Source organism: Monodelphis domestica, chromosome 5, assembly GCF_027887165.1.
Source record: "Monodelphis domestica isolate mMonDom1 chromosome 5, mMonDom1.pri, whole genome shotgun sequence".
Classification (NCBI taxonomy): Eukaryota; Metazoa; Chordata; class Mammalia; order Didelphimorphia; family Didelphidae; genus Monodelphis; species Monodelphis domestica.
This window is the reverse complement of record NC_077231.1, coordinates 299494459-299515389: the sequence shown is the minus strand read 5'-3', so window position 1 is coordinate 299515389 and position 20931 is coordinate 299494459. Positions and strand designations below refer to the sequence as shown.

Below are 20931 nucleotides of genomic sequence, written 5' to 3'. Positions count from 1 at the left end.
ATTTCCTTTAGAACTGAATACACAAACTCCTTTGGCATTTAAAGCCCATCAAAACCAGACTATGACTTTCCCCTCCAGGCTTATATGTTATTCCATTTAAGGGACTATTTAGGTTGGCCAAAGAGGACTTCTTGCTCTTCCTCATTTATGACATTCCATCTATCATCTGTATCTTTGCACTGGCTGCCCATTCTGCCTAGAATGCCCTCTTCTCTCACTTTTGCTTTGGAATCCCAATTTTCCTTCAAACCTCAACTCAAATGCCACCCCCTAAGGGAAGCCTTTCCTGATTTTCCCCAGTTGCTAGTGCTTCCCCACAAAAAACTGTTTATTCTATATCTACTTACTTTGCATCTACTACAGTGTACATCTCCTGTTATATAGAACTCAAGCCTCTTGAAGGCAGAGACTTTCCTGTTTCTTTTTTCTTATCTCTAGATCTTAGTCCAGTACAGAGAACTCAGGAAGCCACTTAATAAAGATACTTTCAGATTCATTTGTTGGTTATTTCTAATTCTCCCTTCTGGGATATGAAGAGAACAGAAAGGCCTTAGCAAACTCTTAACTGACTGCCTGACTTCCCCACCATAATCTTTCATTTGGTTGACGACACCATTGTGTCTACCCATAGGTCTCTCATATACACACAATGTACAAACTCAAACACACATATACACATTCAGCCTCGCTTGCAGTTTCAGGTCCCAAACTCCTTTCAGTGTAACCTTACAATGCCAATTCATCCCAGTGAGAGAGAGAGAGAAAGAGAGAGAGAGAGAGAGAGAGAGAGAGAGAGAGAGAGAGAGAGAGAGAGAGAGAGTGTGTATGTGTGTGTGTGTGTGTGTGTGTGTGTGTGTGTGTGTGTGTTTGGTGAAGGACTGAAGAGAGGGTCTCTCCAAGTTTCCCTAAGCCAGTCAAACAATCCACAAATGGAATTTCCTTCCATTGTCTTATATCTTCTCATCCCATAGCCAAAAGCTCTTAGAGAGGTTCACAGGGAAAGAAACAGTATCAAGAGTTACAGATTTGAGGGATCTTTGAGGCTATCTAGTCCAACACGCCACCCCAAATTAACAGTGATCAAACTGAAGCCCCTAAAAAGTGACTTGTCCAAGGCCCCAAAGTACCAAGTGGCAGAGCAGAGATTTGACTCCAAGTCCTCTGTCTCCAAATCAGCATCCTTTCCCCTATACTATTACCAACTACCTGCCCCTATGCATTCCCAGTAGCATTGAGGGAAGGGGGACATGGACCTCCCAAACTCATTTTCCTTATTCCTAACACAACAAGGAAGGAATAATTGATATGTCTCCTAACTTTGTATTTCTTCCCCTTGTCAATTGTGAGGGAGGGCTTGTTTCTCCACTGCCGTTAAAAATGTCTTTTTTTTTTTTTAAGGTAGATACATTCAAATTCTTCAAAGTAATAAAACAATAACAAAGAACTCACCTGGTAATTTTCAACAGTAATTAAATTTCTGAGGATGGGGAAATCACTACTTGGGTTGCTCCTTACTGAAGATTAACAGCTTACTTTACTCTGGGTATCTGTGAGTCAGCATTTCCCGACAGATGGAGGGGATTCATTCTAAAAATAACCTCACCCTGCCTCTTCCCTCCCCTCCCACTTTGGCCCCCTGCCTCCCAAGGTCACATTTGGCTTCTTCTAGTTGTTCTGCAACAAGATAAATCTTTGCCGATCAACAGAAGAAAGAAATCAAAAGAGAAGTCAGAAAGGAGATTCAGAGTCCATCTTTTCTATCCTGTCATAGTTCCACTAAGTACTACAGGGAGCCACCAGGCTCCAAGTTATACATGGTTTTCACTTGGGAACCACCCGGAAAAATTAACAGCCACCCAGGGATCCAGTTTTTGTCAACAACAAACCAAATGAAACTTTCCAGTCCTGCTTAATTGTGAGGACCAGACACAAGACTTCCCCTCGCACCTCATTCTGACATCATACATGCATCTGCATAAAACAAAATTGGAATTCTCTATCTGAACCTTCATTTAGCTAGATGTAAGTGACAGGTAAGAAAAGAATAGATAGAGATAATGATATCCCAAAAGAGAATGGGAAATCAGTCAATGGAGAGAGAATTGCTCCCTGAAGAAAATGATAAGATGAAAGTGCACAATGCTAACTCTTTTTTAAAAGGGTCTTTTATAAATTTAACTTGCTTATAACTTGCCAGAGATGCCAATGTCATTGGTAGGATAGTATGAAAGGGAACTAATTGCTTCCTAAGAGCTTATAGTCAAATGTTCTAAAGATGAGAAATTTTGGTTCTTCATCCTGCCCCTTCTCTGTATGTGTGAGAGACAGACAGACAAACAGAGACAGAGAGACAGAAAGAGAAGGAAGGAAAGGAGAGAAGAGGAAAGTGGGGAGAGGAAGAAAGAGGGGAAAAACATAGACAAAGAGAGAATAAATATAAAGTGACCTCCTTTCAGGTCCTAGAAATGTCATTTAAGGTCCCTTCTACCTCCTCCTCTCTAGTCCGGTACTGACTTATACAGCCTCATTTCTTCTTGATTGTGCTATTGCAGTATCTTCCCAGAATTTCAGGACCATCTAAACCAGTGGTTCTCAACCTTTCTAATGCCGTGATCCCCCAATACAGTTCCTCATTTTGCAGTGACCCCAAACAAAAAAAATTTAGTTTGATGGCTACTTCAAAACTGTAATTTTGCTACAGTTATGATTCGGAATGTAAATACCTGATATGCATTATGTATTCTCATTGCTACAAATTGAGAGATTGAGAACCGCTGATTTAAACCAACCGACACATGAAAAAGAATAGGTAGAACCTTTGACAAGTGGTCATCTAGCCTCTTCTTGAGGTTTCTAGCAAGGGAGAACCTACTGATGCCCAAGGCAGACCATTCCACTCATGAACAGCTCAAATTATTAGGGAGTTCTTAACATCAAACATAATTTTGTACTTGACCCCCTACCTTTCAAGTCTTTTCTGTTTTAACTCCTACTATGATGTCAATGCTCCATTCAAATTGGATTATTCTATTCCCAAACAAGCCCAATGATTTCCTATCTCTGACCCTTGACTTATACTATTAACTAGGACTTGGATATCTCCCTTTCCCTGATGTGTCCAATAAATTCCTAGCCATACTTTGAACACATCAGGCTTGAAATGCCCTTGCATGGTGAGACAGCAAATGGAGTCAAAGGACAAAACTTCAAATGTTGGTGCTGCCCTTTAATTCATACTTATCCAACAGGAATTTGTCAAGCATCTATAAAGTACAAATCACAACTAGGAATACAGAAAAGATAAGTAGCACCTGGAGTTCTCATTCTTCTTGGAGATATAAGGGCAGAGAGAAGGCACAATGGATAGATTGCTAGATCTGGAATCAGGAAGATTTGAGTTCAAATCCATCCTCAGGCACTTACTAGCTGTCTGAATCTAGACAAGTTCCTAACTTCTTTCAACCTCAGTATCCTTATCTGTAAAATATAAATAATAGTACTAAACAATTGTACCTGCCTCCCTATCTCCCAGGTTAATGAGAAGATCAAATGAGATATTTATAAGACAATTCAAATATCTTAAAGTGCTATATAAATGCTGTAATTGTTGTTGTTATTAAATAAATTCATCTTTTGAGGAGAGAGAAAGAACAATGAAAAAGAGGAGGAACATGAAAAAGTTCCCTTATGAAATAGAAGGTGAGCTGAACCTTGAAGTAAACTAGTGAGTTGAAGACAAAGTTGAAGAAAAAAGAGCATTCCAGGCATATGGGGCAACCTGAGCAAAAGTATGGAGGTGGGAGATGTCTGGCAAAGTTAAAGGAATAGTAAAATAGATCAATTGGTCCAGAATGGAGAGTGAATGATGGAGGAAGGTAGTGGGTACAAACTGTCAAAGAATCAGGCCAAGTCAAAGAGTTGATATTTTAATACCTGTATTTAGTACCTATATAACCATGGACAATTAACTTCTCTCTGGGGATCAGTTTCCTCCTTGATATAATGAAGATGATGGATATGATAACCTCAAATGTTCCTTCCATTTCTACATCTACGTTCCTATGAAGATTAGCTAAAACAATCCAACTGAGGCATCACCCACCTCATATATGGGTTTTCATAAACTCTTCCTGGAAAGTTCTTTCTGTTTTTGTTTTGATATAGATGAGTTTCTGTTTCAATGAATCACTGATCATTTATTAAGTGTCTAATGTGCTCAGAAATGGCCAATAATTTGGAAAGTGGGCTATGGTCATAACCAAAGCTCTCAACAAAGAGGAAAATTCTGAAAAAAAAATATACACTAAGAGCAGAATCATTGTTCTCCATACCCTTCCCTCTAACTTGACATTTAATCTCTTTTCCTACTCAACATACTGCATTTTCTCCTAGTTTTACTCCCTATATCTTTCTTCTTTAACTCAAAATTGTCCCATAATGGGACCATAATGGGATCCTTTATCAAGGCCATCAAGTTTCATATCTCTTTTTCAATGGTGGTAATAAAAACTGACACATATAAGAAAGCTGTAAACTTCTGGACAGCAAGGTCTCTCTTTCATCTTGACTTTGTGTCCCCAGGATGCAGCACAGTACCTGGCACACACTAGGTGCTTAATAACAGAGGCATGCAGTAAATTGAGTATTGGAATTGAAATTAGGAAGACCCCAGTTAAAATACTGCCTCATACACTTATTAATTGTATCACCCTTAATCTCTCTCAGCCTCAGTTTTCACATCTATAAAATGTGAAGAATAATAGCACCTACCTATCAAGACTGCTGTAAGAATCAAATGAGATCACATATGCAAAGCACATTTCAACCTTCTCTATGAATGCTAGCTATCATTATGAATCATTTATATTATCCTAATTTATCATAATTATATTACTGATGAATGTTTTTATTCATACATGTTTATTTATTGATTGTGGTAATACATTTAGAGAGTAGAATATAAGCTGCCTGAGGGCAGAAATTCTTTTACTTTGCCTTTGCAGATCTAGCACCTAGCATCCAGCCTGGCTATGCATAATGAGAGTGTTTAGGTTAAAGATGGTGCTTGAAGTTTTGTGAAGGAATTTGCGTACATCCTGTCATTTGAGCCTCTCATGACCTGCTAATTATACTATGGTTATTATGTTCAAATGAGAAGATGATGTAAAGGAGATAAAATCTTGCTTGGGATCACAATCTAATAAGTATTTGAGGTAAGATTTGAATCCAGATCTGTTGAGGTTCTGTCAAATCCAGCATCCTGTAACTATTGCTCACTGTTTACCCTGTGAGGAAGATAAACTTTTAAAACTGATTCTTTCTGATCAGGGGTTGGTTAGTCAATTTGTGGATTATCCATATAATTTGATCCATTCCTTTTCTTCATTTCCTACTCTGGGTCCATTCCCTGTTCATTAGCCCTCCAGCAGCCAGTAGGCGGGGAAATTAAATGCAAATGAATCAATTTTCATGCTTGTTCGTCCATCTCCCTACACGTTTGGAGGAGGATGAACCTGAAACCCCTGGCCAATTTCTATTAGCCATGCTACCCTTTGCCCCCTTCTGTAATGGGTAATGAAGAATTTTCCTTACCGCCTCCAAGATGGAGGAATGGAAAAACAAACAACAATCATCCCTTAAAAGCAGTGGGATCCTCTTAAGAAAATCTACTTATTAGTTTCAGGCTCAGCATGAGGTACCATTGTGTGAGTTTTGCGATATGAAGCAATGTTCAGAAGTATCAGAGCTCATTTCAAGGCTGTCTGCGAAGGGAAGTTTGGGCACGTGTCCCAGCCAATATCCCGAGGATGCCATATTGACAGTCAAGTGATTAGCCTATGACTCTTTAGAGTTACAAAGAATCATAGAAGCTGGGGCTAAAAACAAACTCAGAAGTCTTTTCTACATTAGACTTCTAAGTCTAAACTTACTTTGCAGAGGAGGAAACTGAATTACAGAAATATGCTGTATTACCATCCCTGATTCTTACCCATACTCTGAGAAACAGGTCAGGTCAAATTTTCCTCCCATTTTATGGAAGAGGGAAGATGAGGTCTATGAATGATTTGCCCAAGAGGAAGGAAGCCAAGTCTACTGCTCTTTCTATGATGCCACTGTCTCTCAGCAAGAATTTTTAGACTGCCCCATGATTCTCTTTGTACTATGCTCTGGGTCTCTTTATTACACATCATAGAGGGAACAAAGGTAGTGAGGCTAATAGAAATCCACAAGGGCATCTAGGTGGTTCAGTGGATAGAGGACCAGGCCCAATGATGAAGGTCCTGGGTTCAATTCTGGTCTCAGACACCTCAGACACATCCTAGCTGTGTGATTCTGGGAAAGACACTTAATTCCAATTGCTTAGTCCTGACCTATCCTTGGCCTTGGAACCTATACTTAATAATGGTTCTAAGACAGAAAATAAGAGTTAAAAAAAATAGAGACAAAGAAATCCATAGAGGGTGTCCATTATTTCCTCCTTTCAAACTTCTCTGTACCTTCTCATCCTGAATGTTTGACTATTAATTCTCCACAGGGCAGTTACCCAAAGGGTCATGCCATTCCTCTGCTCAACATCCTTCAAGGGCTCCATAACTTGTAGAACAAAATGAAAACTTGGCATGTAGAAGACTTTCTAGTTTGGTTCTAGCCAATCAACCAGACTTACCTCACATTATCCTGCTTTAGGAACTCACCACTTTAGCCAACTGACCTTCTTGTTCTTTCCAAAATTTAGCATTCTGTCTCCTCTTTGCACAAAAAGTTTTGCAGGCCTAGAAAGCATTCCCTCTTAGAATCATTTGTCCTGTTCTAGGCACAATTCATCTACTGTCAAATCCTTTAGTTATTAATATTTACTCCTTTCTCAAATCATCTTGCACTAAATTGTCTTGAGAGGAATATTGGAGAGGCAGTGTGGTATATGGACTAGAGAACTGATCTGGAATTGAGGACTTGAGTTCAAGCCCTTCTTCTGACAAACTAACTATGTTCCCCTGGAGAAATCACTTAATGTCCGAGTACCCTCAGCAACTCTCTAAGACTTGCGGTTGCAGAGAATGTGCCAACGAGCGTTGGCAAAAGGTATTTCCATATCCGGCAGCTATTTTTTATCAAGGAAACAACTGATCCAATCCCTCTCCCTCTAGGAATTTATAAGGTCCTAGACAACAGGAACTATTTTTGTGTTTTCAGTTTGAATTTCCAGTGCTTAGTATATAATTCCTTGTACACAGTGAGGATTAAAGTACTTTTTGAATGAGTGAACCTGTAGGCAGTCTTTGGTTCTTTTGTTTAGCTCGAAGATCCTCAAAGACATCTCAGATTATTCATCTGTTATCTCTCATTCTTGTCTACCTCCTTTCCTCCTCTTTTGCATTCTTTCTTTCTGTTATTGTTCAGCTGTATTAGTTGTGTCCGACTCTTCATGACCCCATTTGGGGTTTTCTTGGCAAAGATACTGGAGCAGTTTGCTATTTCCTGTTCCATCTTTCTCTCTAAGCTATCTTTAAAAATATCCATCTCAGAAGAATTTTTTAACTTTGTTATCCCAGCTACAGATTTCTTTAGTATATATTTGTTAGTGCCAGCCATGTTATGACAGCATCTATATCCAGGCTAAGTATAACTAGGCTCTGCTCATCTGTATGTGACCTTCCTACTTGGATGCCCACCTGGGGTGATGAACCTCCATATTATAAATGACTAGTCAGGCCAGGAGTTAGAGTTTTGAAAGGTTCTTCCCTTGGCTAGCAAACACACCTTTAAGGAATTGGTTCTTACCATTCCTTTGCCAATGGCATGTCCAGGAGTGCCATTTAATGAATTAAAAATCTTTGAAGGTTATGGAAGAATGCAGAAAAAAACATTTAGTAGGAGAGACTGTCAATCTGTCTAGCCTAGGAATGGATTTCCAATAGTACCACCAAAGGATGTCTGGAAGAAGGCCAAGGTTGTCCTCCTCCTTCCTTCTAATGGTCAGGGATGTACACTCTTCATTGACATCAATGACTCAACAACCACTTAAGAAACAAGCTGTGGGAATGGGATTTTAACAGTCAATTGATCTACCGTGTCAGGAAATCAATCTTCTAAGGTCACGTTCTTCCTGATTTTTGGAATAATAGGATCATTAATTTAGAACTGGAAGAAATCTTAGAGGTCATCTGTTACAGGCTTCTCATTTTTATGAATGAAGTAACTGAGTCACAAAGAGATTAAGTGATTTATCTGAATTTATAGACCTGCAAAAACAGGGGCCAGGGGGCAGCTGGGTGGCTCAGTGGACTGAGAGTCAGGCCCAGAGATGGGAGGTCCTGGGTTCAAATCTGTCCTCAGACACTTCCTAGCTGTGTGACCCTGGGCAAGTCACTTAACCCCCATTTCCCAGCCTTTACTGCTCTTCTGCCTTAGAACCAATACACAGTATTGTTTCTAAGACAGAAGGTAAGCATTAAAACAAACAAACAAACAAACAAACAGGGGCCAAAAGACTGTAAGATTATAATATATTGTCTGTTTCTGTATCAGAATAATTTAATGGGAGTTTCTTCAATCAATCAATAATTTATGAAGTGCCTATTATAAATGCCAGGCTCTGTGCTCCCTTCAACTTGCCATTTCATTTTGACTCCTTACAAAATAGGAATGGCATCCATCCCATCTTTTGATTCTTGGGAATGATGTTTTCCTTGATGTACAATACCTATGAACTTGGAAGTTTGAATTTGATCCAGTGGATAGAGCACAAGAGTCAGGAAAACCTGAGTTCAAATTCTGCCTCAGATATTTAAAAGCTGTTTCATCCTGGGCAAGTCACTTAATCTCTATTTGCTTCAGTTTCCATATGGGAAAAATTAGGATAATAATACTACCTACCTCTCAGGGCTATTGTGAGAGTCTATAAACTGTAGAGAGCTATATAAATGTTCATTATTATTATTATTATTACTACAGAAAGTCAGTAAAAAGATGACACAGCACATGATGCATTGAGGGTCAATAAAGAGGATATACAGAAATTAGCCATCATCAGGATTTGCTGACCCACTCTTATGATTCTCTCATCATTGGTACAAAGATGAGGGCTCTGCTCAGATCTCTTGTCAGTCAGCTGAACAGTCTGATTTCCAACCTTTTCATAAGATCATAGACAAAGCTTGAAGGGTCCTTAGAAGTCATCAAGTCCAATCCTTTCTTATTATATATGAGGAAACTAAAACCCAGAGAAGTCAATACTCTTTCCCAAGGTCAAGCAGATTGTAAGAGGAACAATCAAGAATTCAACCCAAGCCCTCTGACTGTAAAGACATTTCCCCTGCTATGCTATAATTACTCCCTAACAGAAAATAGAAAGTCTCAAAATTACTCATTGGTCCTTTCCCAAACTTAGCATCCTAGGACAAGAACTAGAAGGAACCTCAAGGCTCATGTATCAGATATCACAATCTAGGTGTGCCCCCAAGGGGCCAAAAAACTCCTGAGTGTTGCTTGAACCAGATTAAAAAGTAACAGAGCAATATTGAACAAAATAAATAAGGCAATGCCATATCATGTTCATTCTAAGCCAGTTTGAATTCCATACTAGAGACTTTCAAGCCTTTTGTTTTGTAGATAAGAAATTGAAGTTGTGACATGCCCAAGATCACAGCAGTGGTTAAGTGTCTGAGGTGACATTTGGACCAAAGTCTTCTGACTCTAGAACCATTCCTTTGTACTCTGCTGCCTTCTTTGAAGTCAACTGAGTTCCCAACTGAAAATGCTGAACAAATCATTAAAATTGTCCAATCCACAAGCAGAAATGACATGTATTTGCAGCAATCAACTCAACCAGGAAGAGTCTGAATATACACCAAGAGTGGCAAGACCAGTGGACTAAGTATCACCCTCTGTCAGACACAAACATGCCTCCCAGTCAAGAAATGCCCCCAAACAGCTGGCAACAATATTTGCCAAATGCTCTACTGTGAAGTGAGGACAAAGATGTGTTTGTTTTTTTCCCCTCTTCCTTTTTTCCCCAAGCTAGGTTTCTCTAAGAATCTCAGGAAAGGATAAGGGGCAGGAGGAAGGATAAAGGGTATTTGAAAGGAGCAACTGGAGGGCGCATCCCCATATGCTTGGGGAATAGCTGTCAACCTTTGACAATGGCAGAGTCCAGAAGTGGAGGAGATTGAAATCAAATGCAATGAAATCTCAACACAGAAACTGAAAATGTGGGAGGAAGCCTGCCATTTTTCAAGGTAGCAGGTTAGGATCAAAGACCTAGGCTTGGAAGAGTCCTCAAAACACAGGTAGTCCAACACCATCATTTTATAGGTGAGGAAACTGAGATTTCCATGCCCATCAGAGGGGAACAGTGGGCAGCCAAGGCCCTCTGGCAGAGGATGGAGATGACCAGGGTCTGTCAGGGTAGGGAGTTTGAATGAGTAGGAAGTGAAATGATTAAAGTATGCAGTAGTCAAGCTGGAACATTAGGTCAATGGCAGAACATAAAGTAGAATAGAGATGAGTCAGCAGAAGTTATGTCCCCTCGAGGTCTTGTATTAAAAACTAACTCTTTGTTCTGAAGACATTTGGAGAAATGCTGCTTATCTGGCAGGGAGGCTGCTCAACCTTCATAGCTTAATGGCCAAACATAATATGATGGAGACTGTACTCAAAGTTAAATTAGTATCATTCCAATACAAAATAACTACTAGCCAGTCACTGAGCCTGAAAATGGGGCTGTCTTCTACTTGATATTAATTCCAATGTTCTTATGCATATTTTTTAATTTTATAGATGTAAGGAAAACCCAATCAGGTGCTCTTCACTAAAGTAGACATCTATATTTTGCAGATTTTTGTTTTAGCTACCTAAATCTGATCAGTGTGGATCAGAGGAGATACTCAAACTGAGATCTTTCTAGTCAGGCCATTAAGCCAAGTGGTCCCTACTGAGTTTGGCCAACCTTTTGCAATTTAATCTTGGATGACCACTTGGATCACTGCAGGTTTGAGAGATTTGTCCAAGATCACCTGCAAGAAACCTGTCAGAAGGACTTGCATTAAGGTCTTCTTGACACCAAGGTCAACCTTCTAACCATGATGCTATGATGCATCTCTAAGGTGCTACAACTGCATCTTAGAGAATATGTGCTTGCATATATAAGCATATATGTAATGTATTCTATATCAATGTGTAAATATTAAACATATTTCACTGCAAACTGTGATATAGACACTTTCCCAAGTATTGAGGAAATCTTATTTAGGGGAATTAAAGAACACTAATATTAATTAAGATAAATAACAAAGTGATGAAATTTAAAAATAAATCTAATTTTTAAATATTCCTAAATACTTTCTAAAAAGTTTCTAAATACTATGATGGGCTCAGTGGATACAGTAGATAGAGACTGGGTTCACTTCTAGCCTCAAACATTTCCTACCTTGTGACCCTGGACAGGTCATTTAACCTTAACTGCCTAGTCCTTACTGCTCTTGAGCTTAATGGCCTGAGTTAGAAAGACCTTGGTTTGAGTATCTCCTCTGATCCACACTGACTGTAGCCTTTTCATTCTCAGGACCTCAGGTAGGGAAGCTAAACAAGAAACTTCAAAATATAGATGTCTAATTTAGTGAAGAGCACCGATTGGGTTTTCCTTGTATCTATAAAATTAAACATTGAATATGAATTCTAAGTCAGAAGGTAAGGGCTTTTCTTTAAAAAAGACCATAAGGTTAATTTATTTCTGAATCGAATATTTGAGAATTCATTACAAAATTTAAATATCCTTATTTGTAAATACACAATTTATTTCCATCAACATTAAATAGGAGATATGATAAAGTTTACAGAAAGCTGGGAGATTCAGGGAATACCGGAAGGAAAGTCTAGGGCTCCTTCAAGGTCCATGCCCTATGATTCCAAAGCATAATTTCTGCCTTTCATCATGGTCTGTAGGCCAATAGAGACTTCTTAGAGTCCTTCTTGGAATTCCTCAAACAAAATACTTCATCTCCTGAATGGGTATTTTGGTCTCCCCTGTCTGTGAGGCTCTCCCTCCTCATCTCTCCATCTCCTACCTTTTTGACTTCCTTCAAGTTTCACTGCATCCATCCTGGTCAAAATAGCCTTTCCCATCCTGCTTATTCTTCGTGCCTTCCCTCTGAGATGACTCTGAATTTATTATTTCTATATGGCATTTGTACATAGCTGTTTGCATGTTTTCCTTCTCAATCTGTATGCTTAGACTGTATGCTCCTTGAAGGCAAGGATTAAGCTTATTTTATTAGCCTTCTTTGGCTCTCTAAAGCTTAGTGTAATGCCTGGCATCTAGCAGGCATTTAATAAAGGCTCGTTGAGTTGAGTGCATTTGGCTTTGACATACCAAAAGGCTTTCCTCCTCTGATCTAGGTGATCACATCCCTGTGGATTATGTAGCTTGAAGAGTCGGGGAGAGAATCTTATTCCCAGAGTCTCTCTGTACTGGGTAACACTTAACAATCTGCAGATACAATACCAAAAATTTCTTCCCTCTACAAAGATATAAAAAGACCTATGAGGGAAACTGAGGGCACAGGAGCCACCATCTAATATAAGTTGCTGAATCTGCATTAAATAGAGAGAGAAGTTATTAATTTGAATACTGGGTGGTGATTAGGTAGATATCTGGTTTCTAAATTACAGAATCTCATCTATAAAATCTGTTTTGAAGCCAAGTCCTCTCCTCAGATATGTGAACCCTGTAACCATTCAGTTTGGCAGAATATCCAGAGAACTAGAAATGGCAGAACTGAGAAAGTTTTCCCTGACTGACTTAATCCACAACTGTTTTGCACCTTGGAGAAAATGAAGTCTGAAAACATTTACAGGAGTCTATGCCAGTAAGGGAGAAATTCATATATTTGAGAAAAAAGGACTCTGTCTCCATTTGTCCCAACTCCATTGCCCATATCTGTACACTCAGACCAGTTTTCCATTAGCAATGCAGTATAATGTCATAAAAAAAAATCCTTGAAACAAGCAATCAGCAAGCATTTCTGACATATTCAATAGGTGGATCAGTGGTTAGAGAACTGGATCTGTAGTCAGGAAGACTCACTTTTCTGAGTTCAAATCCAGCCTCATTTACTAGCTGTGTGACCCTTGGCAAGTCACTTAACCTGTGTGCCTCAGGTTCCTCATTTGTAAATGAGCTGGAAAAGAAAATAGGAAAATATTCCATAGTCTTTGTCAAGAAAACTCCAAATGGGGACAATGAAAAGTCAGACACAACTGATAAATGGCTCAATAACAATAACACTTCGCTATTCAGAAGGACTTCACAGACAAAAATGAAACAGATCTTACCTTCAAGAAGTTTACATGCTATTGAAAGATTCAGCAAACACAAGAATAGGCAGTGGATAGAGTGTTGGTCTTGGCCTTCTCAGGAGACTTGAGTTCAAATCTTGACTTAGAAACTTACTCTCATGGGCAAGTCACTTAAACTCTCAGTTCTTCATTTTCCTCATCTGTAGGATGGGAGACTTGTACTCCACAACTTCCAAGTTACCTTCCAGTTCTAAATCTATGATCCTATGAGCTTCTTTCCATGCCAGAAATGGTATTAAAAAAAAGACTTTTGTGAACTAAGCTGGGCCATTTTTGTTGCTGTTGATTGGTTGATATAGTGGTGTCCAACACTTAGTGACCCCATTTGAGGTTTTTTGGCAATGATACTGGAGTAGTTTGCCATTTCCTTCTCCAGTTAATTTTACAGAAAAGTAAACTGAGACCAACAGGTTTAAATGTCTTGCCCTGGGTCACACAAGCTAATAAGTGTCTGAGCCTGGATTTGAACTCAGGAAAATGAGTCTTCTTGATGCAAGACCTAGCATTCTATCCAATGCACCCTCTAGCTGCCCACAAGCTATTCCATAGATATGAACTATTATTAATTATAACAAATTATTTTATTGGTGCAACAATAGTCCTATGCCAGCAAGCTGGTTAAGTTGACAGCAAATAAGGAAAGATTCATTTTGAAATACACATATGTAGAATGTGTGTATATAGAGATAAAGCTATTGATATAAAATTATATGTCTTAATATCTATAACTATATTCACATATATGTTACCAGAGTAGACTTTGGATCTGAGTTCTAGATCTGGAAAGGACTGGCCTTCTATTGTTTCTTTTTTTACTGTCTCCAAATAACCTTGTCCTTCTCTTGTTGACACAGTTATTTGTATGCTGTCTTTCTCTTTAGATTGTAAACTCCTTGAAGTCAGGAATTACCTATTTGCTTTTCTTTGTAACCCCCAACACACTGTCTGGCACATAGTAGGAACTAAATGAATGCTTGTTGACTTACTTCGGAGGACATTTCATCCAATCTCCTTTTGTAGGTGAAGAAGCTGAGGTCCAAAGGCATGAATTGATTTGCCCAAAGTCACACAGGATAGAAACATCTGGGATGGGACTTGAACCCAGGTCCTCTTACTCCTGAACCAGGACTATTTCCATTGTGCCATATTGTAACAATACTGTGCCCCAAACTCCTCACCACACTGTCACAAGGCTTCACTCTACTCTATCATCTGGAAATCCTGCTGAATATTAAAAAACAAACAAAAAAGGGTTTGTTTGGTATTTTTTAAAAATAGTATGTCAGAAAGGATAATAAATACCTCTTCATGAAATGATTTCAAAGCCTATCACAAAACTATTCAAAAAGAGATTCTTTTTGTGTCATTTTTTGACTATTCAGCAAAGCTGGGAAATGCTAAAATGGAAATGACATAACTTTTAAGGAAGGTGAAAAATTCACGATAAGACTTTTTCCTTCCTTGAAACAGCAATAAAGAGAATCACAATAGTACCTGAGGAAAAAAAAGAGGTTTTTATTTATAAAAAAGAAATACATTGAGAAGGGCTCAACCTCAGAATATTACTGTCTGGAGCTAAGTTGTAGCATATTCTCAGTGTCCTTTAGCAAATCTCTCATAAGTCAAAAATAGCAAGAAATTATTGGATCAAACTGATGTTTAGATAAAGTCCCTAATATGAGCAACTGTTCCTAGGTGTGAGGCCTCCCTCAAGATTACCCTTCTTCCTCTTGGCTGAACACCAATGTCTCTTTCATTTCATGAATCTCTGAAAAGAATAGAAAATTGGGCATGGGGCATGGCAGAATAATGGGAAAGCCCTTGTGCTTCAGGAACTGTTAGCATCATCCACTCTGTCTTCCTTCTCCATGGAAAGGAACAAAGCCACCAAAAAAAGTTTGGGACAAATTCTTCCTCTTTCACTAGAGAAAGTAGGCTAATGACTTCTTTTTTCCTTTCTTCTGTTTCTCTTAACTGTCACTGGCTCTAGAGAAGCTCACCACACACACACACACACACACACACACACACACACACACACACACACACACACACTCACTCACATACTCATCACTGCTGCTCCCTCTCTTACTGACAAAATATATTAATCGATCCTCAGTTGCCTAGCACTCAAAGCAATCAAGGACTCTCCTGGCCTTTCCCATGTATTCAATAAGAAAATTTCTATTTAATCTGACAACACACAAAGAATAATAACTTATGAAAGGATGGCACATTTGTTTCTAAAATAAGAATCCAACAATCTCTTGGAGCTGGCAGCCATCTAGTCTAATCTGTACCTGAAAAAGAATCCTTTCTATCATAATATTTTCTAATATATCCATGAGAAGTGGACATTGGATCTTAAAGTCAACTATAAATAAAGAGAAATCTGCCACATTCAGACATGTCATTTCACTTTGGAACAACTTCCATTGTTAAGAAGTTTTCCTGACATAAAGCCTAAATCATATTTACCTATTAATTCCTAATTTTGCCCTTTGAGACTAGCTTGAATATAGCTAATCCCTCTACCACATGATAGCAGTTGGAATATTTTAATAAGACCACTTTGATTTCTTATGTCTTGGAAGAATTGAGATTTTAAAGAAATCTCTAGTTTTCAGTTGAACACAAGTAGGAATTTCGAGAAACTAAGAAGGATGGTCCACTTTTTTGAGAATGGTCTGAGGGTTCATACGGTCATAGGTCTAGAGCTAGAAGGGACCACAGAAGCCAATCCCTAATCTACACATGAGGAAAATGACAAAAAGATAATCATGACTTTCCAAAGGTCACAGAAGTAGGGTCAGAGGTAGAATGTGAACCCAAGTCCCCTCATTCCAGAAACAGTGATAATGAGCCTCATCCCCTTGCTTTTACGCTATTCTCCCATTCCAACAGAGTTTAATGACATCTAAAACCACATCTAGTTCTAAAATCTTGAGATTTTATGATTCTTTGTCCTCTTCTTTCTCCCACCATTGGTATTCCATCTTATACATCTGATGAGCATAGTGTCCATTTATGTCTAATACTAAAATCCTTCGATTCTGTAATTTTCCAGTTCAAAGATCTTAGAAGATCACGATACTGTTTGATGTAAGTAGGAAATTCTAATAAATCACAGTATTGATATGATCTTTAGTCTTAGCTCATTCCAGCCAAGCAAAAAAGAATGAACTGTCTTTCTATATTGAGTTTCTTTACTTGTGAGAAAATCAAGCTGGGAGTGTGTGTGGTGAGAGTGAGTATAGCTTAGGGAAGCAGAAAATCAGATTAATCTTTCAACATCCCTATGAAGAAGGGTGGTGCTGCATCGTGGATTTGCTTAAACATTAGGGGAGAGAGGCACAGTCATTTGTCCATTTCCCATTCTGACAGAAATCCCTGGCTTTATCATTTTATTAGAGTTCTCTGACTATTCTATATTCCAACTGAAGAAAATAATCACCAAAGAATTGACAACAGGGAAGCTGAATCTTTTGTCTTCCAGAAGTATTCTGTTTAGGCTATATTACTTGTTTGCCTCTCTCCCTCCATCCATCCCTCCCTCTCTCTGTCTCCTTTTCTTTCCCTCCTTCCCCCACTTCTCTTCATTTTTATTAAGTAACTATTTCTCTGAGGAGGGATGTAAATGCTTTAAAAAGCACTAGAGAAGGGTTGAGGGGAAGAATTCCAACCACAGAAGGATAGCTCCAAGCAATGATGCCCAACATCAGTTCTGGGATATCTAAGAGTGCCACCAATCATATCAAGAAATTGTCATTGGATTCTCAGAAATTACAACATAATTTCTTCTTGAATTTTAGGGGAAAATGAAGCAAAAAATGCATAGCTTCAGGGTTTCAAAAATCCCAAAGGCCTACGAATTAGTGGCCTAGAGATCAGTAATGAAAGATTCTAGTCCCAAGAGTTGGCTAGCTTTCCAAATAGAATACCACTCCTCTATTTGAATTCATTCCCAAATGTACTTTTCTTATTTTGTTTATTCCTTTTCTACTTCCAGAATTGACCCATAGTAATTCAAAGTTACTGAATGGTATCAGTGGTTCCCCCTCCCAGCAAACTTTAGAACTTGGGAAATAGAGTGGTTTATATAATGGTTTGATACAGACAGGCATCCTGGAAGGTGGGAAAAAAAGATAAGTAAAGGCAGAAGAAGAAGCTCCTCATTTAAGATATTGGCATGGAGATTAATAAGGCTTTGCTTTGCTATCCTCCCAGTCTTTAAACCCTTTGGACCACCAGGCCTTTCCATCGACCCTGCAGCTGAACATTCCTAGATATGTTACCTTCCTCATCTAGAATATGAGCTCCTCAAAAGTAGGGACTATCTTCTTTTCTGTTCGTATCTCTGTATGAAAATACATTGTTTGACAAGTAGTAAGTGATTAATAAATATTTTTATATTCACTCATTCTCTAGCTAGAGAAGAATTTAAAATAAGAGGGAACCAATTTCTGGGAAGTATGAAACAGCTAGGTGGTCATTACATAGAGTATGTGGTCTGGTGTTAGGAAGATCCAAGTTCAAATTTGGCCTTGGACACTAGCTGTTATTTAGCCACTGTTTGCCTCAGTGTTTTCAGCTATAAAATGGGTTTTTAATAATAGCATCTAATTTCCAGGTCTGTGAGGATCAAATGATATAATATCTGTAAAATGCTTAGCATTTTATATACCTGGCACATAGTAGATGCCTAATAAATTATGACTCCTTCCTAAGAACGATTTTCAAGTTTTAAGGGAACATCCATTTTTTTTAAGTTGCTAATAATACCATCTGGTTTTAAAAGTAGTTATTTCTGGATTTCTTCCTGTTTATTTGCTTAGGATTTGAACCTTCTCTAGTGACCATGAAAAAATTAAAAACAACCAATACAATCGCCATGTTGGGCAATTTATATACCATTCTAGTCCCATCCACTATCACCAACCTTACTTTTGCCACAACTATAAATCTGTTGAGAGAAAGGAAATAGATTTCATTATCCATCTCCCCAACCAATATTGGCTATTTATTTATCTGTTCATTCATTTGTTTATTTATTCATGCATGCATTTATTCATTCATTCATTTATCTAAATATCTATCTATTTAATTATTTGCAGTTTCTCAGGGCATGACTTCCTTTTCACGGTCTCACTATTATCCTTACAAATATCATTCTTCTAGTTCTGCATACTATGAGCCTAACATTCAGTGAGGTTTGCATTACTTGGCCATAGTCTCCCAGCCAGGAAGCATCACAGGCAGTGTCTGGATCCAGGTATCCTTAACTTCAGATGCCACATTATTCATTACATCAGTCTGTCTCTTCATTACAATAGAGATGTGGACAAGTAGTGGGGAATGAAGGGGTGGGGATGAGTGAGAAAAACAATCAGGCATCTTGGCATAAGCAGTCCTGAGGTCAACTCAATCTGGCAAAGAAAAGGCTCTGTCCTATGCCATAACTAAGATAATACAGAAGGGAGCCAGGGAAAAAGAGACCTCCAAGCCCAGGGAAATACAATTAAAATAGGAATTTAATGGAGCAAGGAATAAGAATGACTTTGAGCTCTCAATTAGGTACCAGTCAAAAAGAAAAAGAAAAAAACAGCAAACAAGGGCCCATCCCCTGGCATAGTCTGCTTATCAAAAAGCCAAGAATTCGTCTCCCACCTCCAAATGCATGGCTTTAGAATACTAATGATTTAACTTTTGGGAAAGAAATGTAATGAAGTGTGAAATGGTTCCCCCCCTCCCTTGTTTAGGAAAGCAATAGAGATCCCTTTTTCATTTCCCAAGTTAACAATTTGTTTTCTTCTAAGAAGATAGCGCTGGATTCTTTTTACCCATTCTCATCTTTCCAAGAGCTTGAATCACTTGATTCATAAAAAATGTATATCTTCATAAATTATATCTATGTAATTGGGGAGGCTTCATGGTATACTGGAGAGGATCTGGATCTTGTAGCCAAGAGTGACCTGGATTCAGATATAGATTCTGAAATATTAACTGTGTGGCCTTAGTTGAGTCACCTAAATTATCTGAATCTGTTTACTCTTTTGTAATTTTGAAAATTACCGACCTCACCAGACTGTTTTAGAATCCAAATGAGACTTATTTAAAGTTCTTGGTCAACCTGAAACCACTATAGTAATAGCAATTATTATTATAATTATTATCATAATCATTATGAAAAAAACTTTGATGTAGCTTACTTAAATGATCAGATCTCAATTTCTAATTTTGTAAAATAAGAATAATAATACTGGCATAACCTATCTTACCAGGTAGGATCAAATAAGATTTATTTTAAAGTTCTTTGACAACATGAAATCACTATAGAAATATCAATTATTATAATTATTAGGAAATATCTTTGGCTCAGTTTACTTAAATGATTAGAATCTCAATTTATCCTTTTGTAGATGGGAACAATAATACTGTTACATATATGTGTGTTTACATATATGTACATATATATATATATTCAAAGAGAGAGAGAGAGAAGGAGAGAGAGGTTATACCTACCTCACCAGGTTGTTTTAGGTATCAAATGAGATTTATTTTAAAGTTCTTTGCCAATCTAAAATCATGACATGAATGCCAGCTATTGTTATTATTAGTAAGGAGCTCTAATATGGATTTGTGAGTCTCCACATAGTTAATATTTTAGATTCTCCTTAGTCTTTGAATATGGTAACATTTTAGAAACTGCCCTTGCCTTATATTTAAACTGATCATTTGCTATACTCAGGCCAGCCCCATTTTTTAAAATTGAAATTCTTTAAATCTGGTGAGAAAGCTGCTTTTCATTAAGAAATCAGCAATCCCTACAAGCCTCCAGAAGGAGGAATATAGTAGGCTACTGCTGATATATCTTATCTGACTGTGACCTTGGATAAGTTATTTAACTAAGCATCAGTTCTTCATTTTCATTCTACTTCTAATTCAAATGATCCAAGTGATTGATGTCCTAAAAGCTAAATAAACCACCTGGCTTACTCTTAAATACTCTTAACTGCAATATTAGGCTAAAATGAAGAGAGGAGAAATTCCATTTCCAGGACAAAGGAGGGGATGGTCCCATTGTCCTCTGGCCAGGTCAGACTACACTCAGAGATATGTCCATTCTGGGAACCACCTTTAAGGGATGCTACTGAGAAGTTGGAGTGTGTCAAGAGGAGGGTGACCAAGATGGGGAACGAATTGGGATCTTATCATCTAGAATGAGTTGAGGGAAATGGAACTGTTTTACTTGGAGAAGAGAAGATTTAGGGAGAAACATGACAACTGCTTTCAGTTATCTGAAGGATCACAACATGAAAGAAGCTAAGGATTCATGCCCTATAACCCCAAGGAACAGAATGAAAGGGGACAACTGAGTGGGCTCAGTAGATAGAGGACCAGACCAAGAGATGGGAAGTCTTTGGTTAAATTCTGGCCTCAGTCATTTCCCAGTTGTTTAACCCTGGGCAAGCCACTTAACCTCCACTGCCATGCCATCACCCTGCTTCTGCCTTGAAACCCACATTTAGTATAGGTTCTAAGATAGAAAGTAAAGACAAAAAAAAAAGAATTGAA

At 38.2% G+C, this 20931-nt stretch overlaps 1 protein-coding gene across 3 annotated transcripts in view; it reads right to left on the bottom strand.

The window, feature by feature from the left end:
- LRRC3B (leucine rich repeat containing 3B) overlaps nucleotides 1–20931 on the bottom strand; it is a 108049-nt gene that overhangs the window by 16988 nt on the left and 70130 nt on the right. Inside the window, exon 1 of one of the 3 annotated variants that reach the window (XM_001369880.4) lies at nucleotides 1450–1546. The exons of the other annotated variants lie outside the window; for them this stretch is intronic. The gene's annotated coding sequence lies outside the window, so the exon portion shown is untranslated. Of the gene's footprint in view, nucleotides 1–1449; nucleotides 1547–20931 lie in introns of those variants that run through there. 3 annotated transcript variants of the gene reach the window in all.